The sequence below is a fragment of the Chiloscyllium plagiosum genome, unplaced genomic scaffold (assembly GCF_037043375.1).
Source record: "Chiloscyllium plagiosum isolate Xiang-an unplaced genomic scaffold, Cpla_swu_hap1 HiC_scaffold_24, whole genome shotgun sequence".
In the NCBI taxonomy this organism is placed as follows: domain Eukaryota; kingdom Metazoa; phylum Chordata; class Chondrichthyes; order Orectolobiformes; family Hemiscylliidae; genus Chiloscyllium; species Chiloscyllium plagiosum.
In genome coordinates, this window is record NW_028270162.1 from 35,048,920 (window position 1) to 35,062,066 (window position 13,147).

Here is a 13,147-nt window from a genome sequence, read left to right on the forward strand (position 1 = left end):
GCCTGTCTCCCCAATGTAGAGGAGGCCACATTGGGTGCAGCAGATGCAATAAATGATGCAATAAATGATGAGGTGCAGGTGAATTTGTGACGGATATGGAAGGATCCCTTGGGGCCTTGGAGGGAAGTGAAGGGGGTGTGGGCGCAGGTTTTGCATTTCTTGAGGTTGCGGGGAATGGTGCCGGGAGTGGAGATTGGGTTGGTGGGGGGTGTGGATCTGACGAGGGAGTCACGGAAGGAGTGGTCTTTCCAGAATGCTGATAGGGATGGGGAGGGAAATATATCCTTGGTGGTAGCGTTCCGGAAAGACCACTCCCTCCGTGACTCCCTCGTCTGGCCCACACCCCCCACCAACCCAACCTCCACTCCCGGCACCATCCCCCGCAACCTCAAGAAATGCAAAACTTGCGCCCACACCTCCTCCCTCCAAGGCCCCAAGGGATCCTTCCATATCCGTCACAAATTCACCTGCACCTCCACACACATCATTTACTGCATCCGCTGCACCCGATGTAGCCTCCTATACATTGGGGAGACAGGCCGCCTACTTGCGGAACGTTTCAGAGAACACCTCTGGGACACTCGCACCAACCAACCCAACTCCTCCTCCCACTCCGCCAAGGACATGCAGGTCCATGGCCTCCTCCATCGCCAGACCATGGCAACACGACGCCTGGAGGAAGAGCACCTCATCTTCTGCCTAGGAACCCTCCAACCTCAAGGGATGAATGCAGATTTCTCCAGTTTTCTCATTTGCGCTCCCCCCACCTTTTCTCAGTCCCAACCCACAGACTCAGCACCGCCTTCTTGACCTGCAATCTTCTTCCCGACCTCTCCGCCCCCACCCCCTCTCTGGCCTATCACCCTCACCTTAATTTCCTTCCATCTATCGTATTCCCAATGCCCCTCCCCCAAGTCCCTCCTCCCTACCTTTTATCTTAGCCTGCTTGGCACACACTCCTCATTCCTGAAGAAGGGCTCATGCCCAAAACGTAGATTCTCCTGTTCCTTTGATGCTGCCTGACCTGCTGCACTTTTCCAGCAACACATTTTTAAGCTCTGATCTCCAGCATCTGCAGTCCTCACTTTCTCCTAGTTACTGAACAATGTAGTGATTGGAACGAGGTGGATGTTATTGACCATGAGATCCTTGATTGGGTTGTTAACCCAGGCCAATCAGGGAGCCCTGGCTTACCAGTATAACTAGAGATTCACGTTAGGGCCCGGGTGTCCTTGGAGAAGGAGCACGCGGTGTCCACCAACACCCTGGAGTTGTTCAGGGAGAGGTGGGCGCCGCAGGGAGTGGAGTGCATCATTTCTCCCTCCAATTCTATTTTGATTTAGTCCCTACCCTCCCCTTCACTGTTTTGATCACACAGCACTGCCCTTTGATGTGAGGGGCAGTGCTTGTCACTGGCCACCCGGGTGTTTTCCTATCTTCCTGGTGGTGGAAATTGAATAAAGATTCGTGCACCTTCTGTCTTTCACTGTGTCTCCCACCTGCACACACACACCATGGGTTCTGGGGATAAAATAAGCACTACCGCACTTAGGTGGTAGTGTGGGGGTTAAAATGAAAAAAAAGAAGAGAAAAAAAAAAAAAAAAAAGAAAAAAAAACTAGAGATTCACGTTAGGGCCCGGGTGTCCTTGGAGAAGGAGCACGCGGTGTCAACCAACACCCTGGAGTTGTTCAGGGAGAGGTGGGCGCCGCAGGGAGTGGAGTGCATTATTTCTCCCTCCAACTCTATTTTGATTTAGTCCCTACCCTCCTCTTCACTGTTTTGATCACACAGCACTGTCCCTTGATGTGAAGGGCAGTGTTTGTCACTGGCCACCCGGGTGTTTTCCTATCTTCCTGGTGGTGGAAATTGAATAAAGATTGGTGCACTTTGTGTCTTCCACTGTGTCTCACACCTGCACACACACACCATGGGTGCTGGGGGAAAAAAATAATAATAAGCACTACCGCAGTTAGGTGGTAGTGTGGGGGTTAAAAAAAAAAGAAAAAGAAAAAAAAAAATAACTAGAGATTCACGTTAGGGCCCGGGTGTCCTTGGAGAAGGAGCACGCGGTGTCAACCAACACCCTGGAGTTGTTCAGGGAGAGGTGGGCGCCGCAGGGAGTGGAGTGCATTATTTCTCCCTCCAACTCTATTTTGATTTAGTCCCTACCCTCCCCTTCACTGTTTTGATCACACAGCACTGTCCCTTGATGTGAAGGGCAGTGTTTGTCACTGGCCACCCGGGTGTTTTCCTATCTTCCTGGTGGTGGAAATTGAATAAAGATTGGTGCACTTTGTGTCTTCCACTGTGTCTCACACCTGCACATACACACCATGGGTGCTGGGGATAAAATAAGCACTACCGCACTTAGGTGGTAGTGTGGGGGTTAAAATAGAAAAAAAAAAATAAAATAAAAGGAGGACCATAAGTAGAACTGGGATTTAAAAAGAAAAAAAGAAAAAAAAAAGAAAAAAAAAATTGGCATTATTAACCTGGGACAAAAAAAAATAAAAAAAAAAATAACTCGAGATTCACGTTAGGGCCCGGGTGTCCTTGGAGAAGGAGCACACGGTGTCAACCAACACCCTGGAGTTGTTCAGGGAGAGGTGGGCGCCGCAGGGAGTGGAATGCATCATTTCTCCCTCCAATTCTATTTTGATTTAGTCCCTACCTTCCCCTTCACTGTTTTGATCACACAGCACTGCCCTTTGATGTGAAGGGCAGTGTTTGTCACTGGCCACCCGGGTGTTTTCCTATCTTCCCGGTGGTGGAAATTGAATAAAAAAAAAGAAAAAAAAAATAACTAGAGATTCACGTTAGGGCCCGGGTGTCCTTGGAGAAGGAGCACACGGTGTCAACCAACACCCTGGAGTTGTTCAGGGAGAGGTGGGCGCCGCAGGGAGTGGAGTGCATCATTTCTCCCTCCAATTCTATTTTGATTTAGTCCCTACCCTCCCCTTCACTGTTTTGATCACACAGCACTGCCCTTTGATGTGAAGGGCAGTGTTTGTCACTGGCCACCCGGGTGTTTTCCTATCTTCCTGGTGGTGAAAATTGAATAAAGATTGGTGCACTTTGTGTCTTCCACTGTGTCTCACACCTGCACACAGACACCATGGGTGCTGGGGATAAAATAAGCACTACCGCACTTAGGTGGTAGTGTGGGGGTTAAAATAAAAAAAAGAAAAAAAAAGAAAAAAAAAGAAAAAAAAGGTAAACCGCAAGCTACTCCCTTCTTGATTTTCTGAAAAAAAAATAACTAGAGATTCACGTTAGGGCCCGGGTGTCCTTGGAGAAGGAGCATGCGGTGTCAACCAACACCCTGGAGTTGTTCAGGGAGAGGTGGGCGCCGCAGGGAGTGGAGTGCATCATTTCTCCCTCCAATTCTATTTTGATTTAGTCGCTACCCTCCCCCTCACTGTTTTGATCACACAGCATTGCCCTTTGATGTGAAGGGCAGTGTTTGTCACTGGCCACCTGGGTGTTTTCCTATCTTCCTGGTGGTGGAATTTGAATAAAGATTTGTGCACTTTGTGTCTAAAAAATAAAAATAACTAGAGATTCTCCTCGTGGGACTGTTTTTGGGCCTGGCCAGACTGGCCATTAACAGGTCCAGGCAGCGGGCCGTGGAGGGGGTCGTTAGGGCCGACTGCCTGCCCCTCTTCCGCGGTTACGTTAGAGCCCAGGTGTCCTTGGAGAAGGAGCACGCGGTGTCGACCAACCCCCTGGAGTTGTTCAGGGAGAGGTGGGCGCCGCTGGGAGTGGAGTGCATCATTTCTCCCTCCAACTCTATTTTGATTTAGTCCCTACCCTCCCCTTCACTGTTTTGATCACACAGCACTGCCCTCTGATGTGAAGGGCAGCGTTTGTCACTGGCCACCCGGGTGTTTTCCTATCTTCCTGGTGGTGAAAATTGAATAAAGATTTGTGCACTTTGTGTCATTCACTGTGTCTCACACCTGCACACACACACCATGGGTGCTGGGGATAAAATAAGCACTACCGCACTTAGGTGGTAGTGTGGGGGTTAAAAAAAAGGAAAAAGAAAAAAAAACTAGGAGATTCACCTTGTGGGACTGTTTCTGGGCCTGGCCAGACTGGCCATTAACAGGTCCAGGCAGCGGGCCGTGGAGGGGGTTGTTAGGGCCGACTGCCTGCCCCTCTTCCGCAGTTACGTTAGAGCCCGGGTGTCCTTGGAGAAGGAGCACGCGGTGTCAACCAACACCCTGGAGTTGTTCAGGGAGAGGTGGGTGCCACAGGGAGTGGAGTGCATCATTTCTCCCTCCAACTCTATTTTGATTTAGTCCCTACCCTCCCCTTCACTGTTTTGATCACACAGCATTGCCCTTTGATGTGAAGGGCAGTGTTTGTCACTGGCCACCCGGTTGTTTTCCTATCTTCCTGGTGGTGGAATTTGAATAAAGATTCGTGCACTTTGTGTCTTTTACTGTGTCTCACACCTGCACACACACACCATGGGTGCTGGGAGAAAAAAATAAGCACTACCGCACTTAGGTGGTAATGTGGGAAAAAAAAAGAAAAAGAAAAAAATAAACAGGAGATCACCACACTTAGGTGGTAGTGTGGGGGTTAAATTAAAATTTAAAAAAAAAATAACTAGGAGATTCTCCTCGTGAGACTGTTTCTGGGCCTGGCCAGACTGGCCATTAACAGGTCCAAGCAGCGGGCCATGGAGGGGGTCGGTAGGGCCGACTGCCTGCCCCTCTTCCACGGTTACGTTAGGGCCCGGGTGTCCTTGGAGAAGGAGCACGCGGTGTCAACCAACACCCTGGAGTTGTTCAGGGAGAGGTGGGCGCTGCAGGGAGTGGAGTGCATTATTTCTCCCTCCAACTCTATTTTGATTTAGTCCCTACCCTCCCCCTCACTGTTTTGATCACACAGCACTGCCCTTTGATGTGAAGGGCAGTGTTTGTCACTGGCCACCCGGGTGTTTTCCTATCTTCCTGGTGGTGGAATTTGAATAAAGATTCGTGCACTTTGTGTCCTTCACTGTGTCTCACACCTGCGCACACACACACCATGGGTGCTGGGGAAGAAAAGAAAAAAAAAACAAGATATCACCCCTCCCCCAACTCTATTTTGATTTAATCCCTGCCCTCCCCTTCACTGTTTGATCAAAAAAAATCAGGAAATTCACACAGCACTAAAAAAAGAGAAAAAAAAAATAAACAGGAGATCTGCCCCTCTTCAAAAAAAATAACTAGGAGATTCTCCTCGTGGGACTGTTTCTGGGCCTGGCCAGACTGGTCATCAACAGGTCCAGGCAGCGGGCCATGGAGGGGGTCGTTAAGGCCGACTGCCTGCCCCTCTTCCGCGGTTACGTTAGGGCCCGGGTGTCCTTAGAGAAGGAGCACGCGGTGTCGACCAATACCTGGAATTGTTCAGGGAGAGGTGGGCGCCGCAGGGAGTGGAGTGCATCATTTCTCCCTCCAACTCTATTTTGATTTAGTCCCTACCCTCCCCTTCACTGTTTTGATCACACAGCACTGCCCTTTGATGTGAAGGACAGAGTTTGTCATTGGCCACCCGGGTGTTTTCCTATCTTCCTGGTGGTGGAAATTGAATAAAGATTCGTGCACCTTGTGTCTCTCATTGTGTCTCACACCTGCACACACACACCATGGGTGCTGGGGAAAAAATAAGCACTACCACACTTAGGTGGTAGTGTGGGGGTTAAATTATATATAAAAAATGAACAGGAGTGTGGTAGTGCTTGTCACTGGCCACCCGGGTGTTTTCCTATCTTCCTGGTGGTGGAATTTGAATAAAGATTTGTGCACCTTGTGTCTCTCACTGTGTCTCACACCTACACACACACACCATGGAGAAAAAAAAAGAAAAAAAAGGAAAAATAAAGAAAAGAAAAATATAACTAGGAGATTCTCCTCGTGGGACTGTTTCTGGGCCTGGCCAGACTGGCCATCAACAGGTCCAGGCAGCGGGCCATGGAAGGGGTCGTTAGGGCCGACTGCCTGCCCCTCTTCCGCGGTTACGTTAGAGCCCAGGTGTCCTTGGAGAAGGAGCACGTGGTGTCCACCAACACCCTGGAGTTGTTCAGGGAGAGGTGGGTGCCGCGGGGAGTGGAGTGCATCATTTCTCCCTCCAACTCTATTTTGATTTAGTCCCTACCCTCCCCTTCACTGTTTTGATCACACAGCACTGCCCTTTGATGTGAAGGGCAGCGTTTGTCACTGGCCACTCGGGTGTTTTCCTATCTTCCTGGTGATGGAAATTGAATAAAGATTCATGCACTTTGTGTCTTTCACTGTGTCTCACACCTGCACACACACACCATGGGTGCTGGGGAAAAAATAAGCACTACCGCACTTAGGTGGTAGTGTGGGGGTTAAACTATTTTGTTTAAAAAATAACTAGGAGATTCTCCTCGTGGGACTGTTTCTGGCCTGGCCAGACTGGCCATTAACAGGTGTTAGATTAGAGTGGTGCTGGAAAAGTAGTTCAGGCAGCAGTCGAGGAGCAGGAAAATCGACATTTCAGGCAAAAGCCGTTCATCAGGAATATAGGCAGAGTGCCTGCAGGGTGGAGAGATAATTGAGAGGAGGGTGGGGTGGGGAGAAAGTGGCATTGAGTACAATAGGTGAATGGGGGTGGGGATGGAGGTGATAGGTCAGGGAGGAGGGTGGGGGAAGGCAGCAAAGAGTACAATGGGTGAATGGAGCTGGAAGTTTGGAACTGGGGTGAGGTAGGGAAGGGGAAATGAGGAAGCTGTTGAAGTCCACATTGATGCCCTGGCGTTGAAGTGTTCCGAGGCGGAAGATGAGGCGTTCTTCCTCCAGGCGTCTGGTGGTGAGGGAGCGGCGGTGAAGGAGGTCCAGGACTTCCATGTCCTCGGTTGAGTGGGAGGGGGAGTTGAAATGTTGGGCCACAGAGCGGTGTGGTTGATTGGTGCGGGTATCCCAGAGATGTTCCCTGCTAGGAGGCGTCCAGTCTCTCCAATATAGAGGAGACCGCGTCGGGAGCAACAGATACAATAAATGATATTTGTGGATGTGCAGGTAAAGCTTTGATGGATGTGGAAGGCTCCTTTGGGGCTTTGGATGGAGGTGAGGGAGGAGGTGTGGGCACAGGTTTTGCAATTCCTGCGGTGGCAAGGGAAGGTGCCAGGACTGGAGGTTGGGTTGTTGGGGGGCGTGGACCTGACCAGGTAGTCACAGAGGGAATGGTCTTTGCGGAAGGCAGAAAGGGGTGGGGAGGGAAATATATCCCTGGTGGTGGGGTCCGTTTGGAGGTGGCAGAAATGTCGTCGGATGATTTGGTTTATGCGAAGGTTGGTAGGGTGGAAGGTGAGCACCAGGGGCGTTCTGTCCTTGTTACGGTTGGAGGGGTGGGGTTTGAGGACGGAGGTGCGGGATGTGGACGAGATGCGTTGAAGGGCATCTCTAACCACGTGGGAAGGGAAATTGCGATCTCTAAAGAAGGAGGCCATCTGGTTTGTTCAGTGGTGGAACTGGTCCTCCTGGGAGCAGATACGGCAGAGGCGGAGGAATTGGAAATACGGGATGGCATTTTTGCAGGAGGTAGGGTGGGAAGAGGTGTAATCCAGGTAGCTGTGGGAGTTGGTGGGTTTGTAAAAAATGTCGATGTCAAGTCGGTCATCATTAATGGAGATGGAGAGGTCCAGGAAGGGGAGGGAGGTGTCAGAGATGGTTCAGGTAAATTTAAGGTCAGAGTGGAATGTGTTGGTGAAGTTGATGAATTGCTCAACCTCCTCGCGGGAGCACGAGGTGGCGCCAATGCAGTCATCAATGTAGCAGAGCAAGAGGTGGGGAGTGGTGCAGGTGTAATTACGGAAGATCAACTGCTCTACGTAGCCAACAAAGAGACAGGCATAGCTGGGGCCCATACGTGTGCCCATGGCTACCCCTTAGGTCTGGAGGAAGTGGAAGGATTCAAAGGAGAAATTGTTAAGGGTGAGGACCAGTTCGGCCAAACAAATGAGAGTGTTGGCGGAAAGGTACTGTTGGGGACGTCGGGAGAGGAATAAACTGAGGGCTTGGAGGCCCTGGTCATGGCTGATGGAGGTGTAGAGGGATTGGATATCCATGGTGAAGTTGAGGCGTTGGGGGCCAGGGAAATGGAAGTCTTGGAGGATGTGGAGGGCATGGGTGGTGCCTCGAACGTATGTGGGGAGTTCCTGGTCTAGGGGGGATAGGACAGTGTCGAGGTGGGTAACGATGAGTTCAGTGGGACAGGAGCAGGCTGAGACAACCGGTCGGCCAGGGTGGTCAGACTTGTGGATCTTGGGAAGGAGGTAGAACCGGGCAGTGCGGGGTTCCCGGACTATGAGGTTGGAAGCTGTGGGTGGGGGAATCTCCTGAGGTGATGAGGTTCTGTATAGTCTGGGAGATGATGGTTTGGTGATAGGGGGTGGGGTCATGGTCGAGGGGACGGTAGGAGGAGGTGTCTTCAAGTTGGCATCTGGCTTCCGCGGTGTAGGAGTCAGTGCGCCAGACTACCACTGCACCCCCTTTATCTGCTGGTTTGATGGTGAGGTCGGGATTGGAGCAGAGGGAGTGGAGGGCTGCGCGTTGTGAGGGTGAGAGGTAGGAGTGGGGGAGGAGGGTAGACAGGTTGAGGTGGTTAATGTCTCGGCGGCAGTTGGAAATGAAGAGGTCGAGGGCGGCTAATAGGCCAGCGCGGGGTGTCCAGGTGGATGGAGTGTGTTGGAGGTGAGTGAAGAGGTCCTCACAGGTGAGTAGGAGTCCTGATTGTGAAAGTAAGCTCGGAGGCGGAGGCAGTGGAAGAAGTGTTTGACGTCATGGCGTGTATTAAATTCATTGATGCATGGGTGGAGGGGGATGAAGGTGAGTCCTTTGCTGAGGACTGATCATTCATCCTCAGTGAGGGGGAGGTCTGGGAGGATGGTGAAAACATGACAGAGCTGGGAGCTGGGACCCGGGACCCCGTGTGGGTGTGGAGCTGGGAGTGGGGGGCAGGGCCTGTAATTGGAGTGGGTGTGGTTAGGGGGAATGGGGTGGAGTCATGAGCCAGGGTGGTGTTCCCCTCACGGTTCTGGTACATATCCAATGTAAGCTTTCACAATTGGACTTGTGAGTAGACTTTGCCCATGGAGCATGTCCTGAAATGTTGGAAGCTGCTCTCCAAGTTAGAAGTCTGGAGATGCATGTGGTGAGCTAGTATCACCAGAAATCCGCTCTGATGTCCATGGCAGGAATTCGCACAATCTAGTTTCTATCCAGTGGGAAGATGGAAAGCTACAGATCAATGTGGTGAGATGACATAATAATGACACACTAATGAATGAAAATATATGCACATTTCTCATGTGAGATTCCTGTCTCACTATTCAAATCCTATTTGAGAGTCAGACATTTTGTCTTAACATTGACAATCTCATTGTTGCTGATCGCACTCTATTTTCCCAACTTTCTCTAATGTCTTTATAATTTCGGGGCTGGGAAGATTCCATTCTATATTTCTCAGGCACCTAAGTGTTCGGGCTAATTTTAAGTTTGTAAGTTTAATCAGAAGTGCATGCTTCCTATGTACCATAAAACTGCAAATGATCGCCTTGATTAAAATGGAGTGTGAGACTTTTAACTCTCAGATCATATTAATGATGATATCATGACCATGACTCTTAAAGGTATACTGACAAACTGCCTGTGAGATAGAACACAACATTTCTCTTCCACCATGAAGAAAATGGAGTTTACAAAAATCAAAACAGTTAGCTCAATAATGATAAAAGATAAAATCACATGGAAATTATTTTCTCTGTCTGACGGCCTATTACACTGTCTCACTGTCTCTATTAATTGCTCCGTGCAAATTCTGAAGTAACAAACAGGGAGGTTTTGCATTGTGATTGTATGGAATAATAGCAAAGAAGAACATTAAACTGGGCAAGGGGAAAAGTAACTATTAGTTGTTTCTTTTTCTGCACCATCCCCTGTTTTACCACCTCTCCCCGTCCCCAGCCCCAAGTAAAGAATAAAACTAAGGACAATATTTTGTTGATTGTTAGGCTTCTGTTCCTGAAATATAAGAAAGAGAAAGAGTCGGCCATTCAATGCAACTGATACGTTACTATCCCACCGGGAACATTAATGACACATTTAGACACCACTGTTTCTCAGTTTGTTTTAGATTTGGTGACATCACTCACGCAGATATATCCCAAACTTTACCTGAACTCGTGAGATAGAAACAGAAATACTGTAAACAGACCAGTCAGGCAATATCTGTGGAGGGTAACAAATTTCATGTTCCATGTTGTGCTGCCTCACACAATGAACAAGTGCAGCATTTTCTGCGATTATTTCAGATTTCCAGCATCTGCAACATTTTCCTGTGACCTTGCAGGAATTAAGTCAAATTTATGACACACAACCTAACCATTCAGGCTGAAATGGTCTGTGATAGTTTATCTTGCACACACAGCAACTCTGAGCCTGTTTATAAATACTTTTAATCTTTCTGCATCACATAAATATTCAGCCGGAGGAAGCATAGTCCTCATGACACTGTCTTAACTTATGCCAATGGACTTGGTCAGGAGGGAGAGATCCCATACTGTATAATATATCAAGGAAATTCTCAAGGAAGCATAGGACTGGTTACATTGGGTCTTGGCCTAATCTGGAGGCTTTCTATCACACACCTACTAAATTTGCAGATCACCTCCCCCCTCACCCACCCCCCTTCTTTGTCACTGTGAAATATGCGTCATCTTGCAGTGAGGCTACTGTGTGAACACACCCTAAAACAACTGAAAAGTGAAGTGCATCTGAAAAAGGAGTATTGCTCCGAATGCTTGAGATTTTAAGTAAACCAGTTGGACTATAACCTAGTATTGCGTGACTTCTGACTTTTCCCATCCCAGTCCAACGCTGTATCTCCATGTGATGGCTAACATTAATCATCCAATCTGCCAAACATTTTGAGAAGCAGTAAGTGAGTGATACTGCTAGTAAACCTTAATCTGCCAGGTTTGTATGGGAAATGCTAATTATATCCTTCAGAAGATTTGCATAGTGGAAAATAAATTAGTATTTCTATTTGTTGACATTGAAGTGAACTAAAAAAATGAATTTTAACACTAAACTAAATCAAAGAACTGCAAATAGTGGAAATCTAAAATAAAAACAGAAATTGTTGGAAAACTCAGCAGCATTTATGAACAGAAAGCAGAGTTAATGTTTTGAGTCCAGTGACCCTTCTTCAGAACTGAAGTAGGATCACTAGACCCAAAATGTTAACAGGAATTTTAACAGCCACAGAATAACAGAGAAGCTAGAAGTAACACAGAATAACAGAACCACAGGATGTTCATGTGCACTGTGATGCATTACTCTTCTTAATGGTGTTAACATCCAATTATTATCCAACTGTACAATGGAACATTTGTACTACTGAATAACCTCAATGCTTTAACTGGGATAGGTTTCCATTGCATCTGATGATAACATAATAGGACTTTGTCAGTTATCAAGGTAAAAGTAATTTGCTACAACATGGAATGGAACAATCGTAAAACTAAAAGTATTACTTTAAAAATAATTCATAAATAATTCACAACCAGATTGTGCTTCAAAACAATTAAACTAATATGACTTTCTTTGCATAACGTGGAAAGCTTTGTGTTATCTAAACCATGCCCTCTGTTTGATGGGCAGTCACAGATATGACTGCTTCCTTCACTTCTCTGGAATCATACAAATAGAAGTGTCTACTTAGGAAATACACTAGGGACACAAGAGTATTTAAAACATGCACTAATGTGTGGCTAACAACAAGTCATACACGGTAGCAGAAATCAGACTGTTGATGAAGGGCTTTGCATAAATGAAAATATTTTATTTAATGAATATTGGCATAATTCTCTTATTTTTTCTCTTTCAAAGGTGAATTGTTTTGATAACGTTACCAATATTTTTAAATTACTAAAATGGGAATTGTGTGAAGACATCAAAGAATTGTTTCTGATGTTGTTTGGAAATTCTAGCAATTTGTCGAAGGATAAAGACATTTTAAGATAAAGAAGCGATGGGGTTATGAAACGGGGGCATCTCCATGTTACATATGGCATGAAATGTTGGAACATGAGAAATATGGACAAATAGGTTCAACTGACAGGAATGCCAGAAACCTCCATGATGCAAAGATTCAAGAATGATATCAAAGGAACATGGCACAGATGAGAACCATTGCCTACATAGATTATCCAAAAGTGTTGGTTGCAGTGGTTTGGACTTGCTTGAAGAATGGAAACATCTGGGACATCTTTTATGGCCCTTGTAGATGTACATCGAACAGGGAGTGAAGGAAGCCCAAGGAAGCACTGGAAAGATAATGTCAAGACTGGGTTGCCACAGAAAAAGATATAGATGACTGAGGAAGCAGGCAGGTTCAGAACCGATACCAATGGAGTGAATTAATTCAATCCCTTTGTCACGGTTGAGCTGACAGCTGGGAATTTAATAGTTGTAGTTCAGATTCCCTTTCACTTCCTGTTCACTTTAGATGGTTCACTATGTGCATGGCTGACACATGCATACATCTTACAGACTGTTGCTTGTGCATGGACTGTTGCTGCGTTCCCATTTGCTGCAAGGCAGCACACATACGTGGCTTCAAGGAAAGTTCAGTAGCAGGACTATGCAGTTGTCAACCATATCGGGACTGGCAACAGCTGTCTGGCACCTCACTCAAGTGTGTCTGAGTAGCAACAGCGATTGAAATGAGAAAGGAATGTCACAGTTATAATTGATCCTCATATCACGTTAAGAACATACCTATCTTCGTCTAGAAACAGCAGAACAATGACTTGAAATCACAACTCGAGCGGTTCTCTTTCACCTCCTTATCCAAAAAATGCAAAGGCCAATCCCAGTCCCCAACATCCTGCCTCATTAATTCCTCACAGATGGGATATTTGTATAACTCTGTATCTCAGAGCACATTGGAAGGTGTTCTCACCCAGTGAGCCATCAGAAGAGAATACTGACTCAATTTCATAGGCCCAGTATTAGAAATGCTTGCACTGAATTCTAGTAACTCAGAGTTAAAGCAGGTAATGATGCAGTTCTTGTTTTTAATGAATTTCCTTTCAGCCTAGAAATGCTATCTAACGCAATACC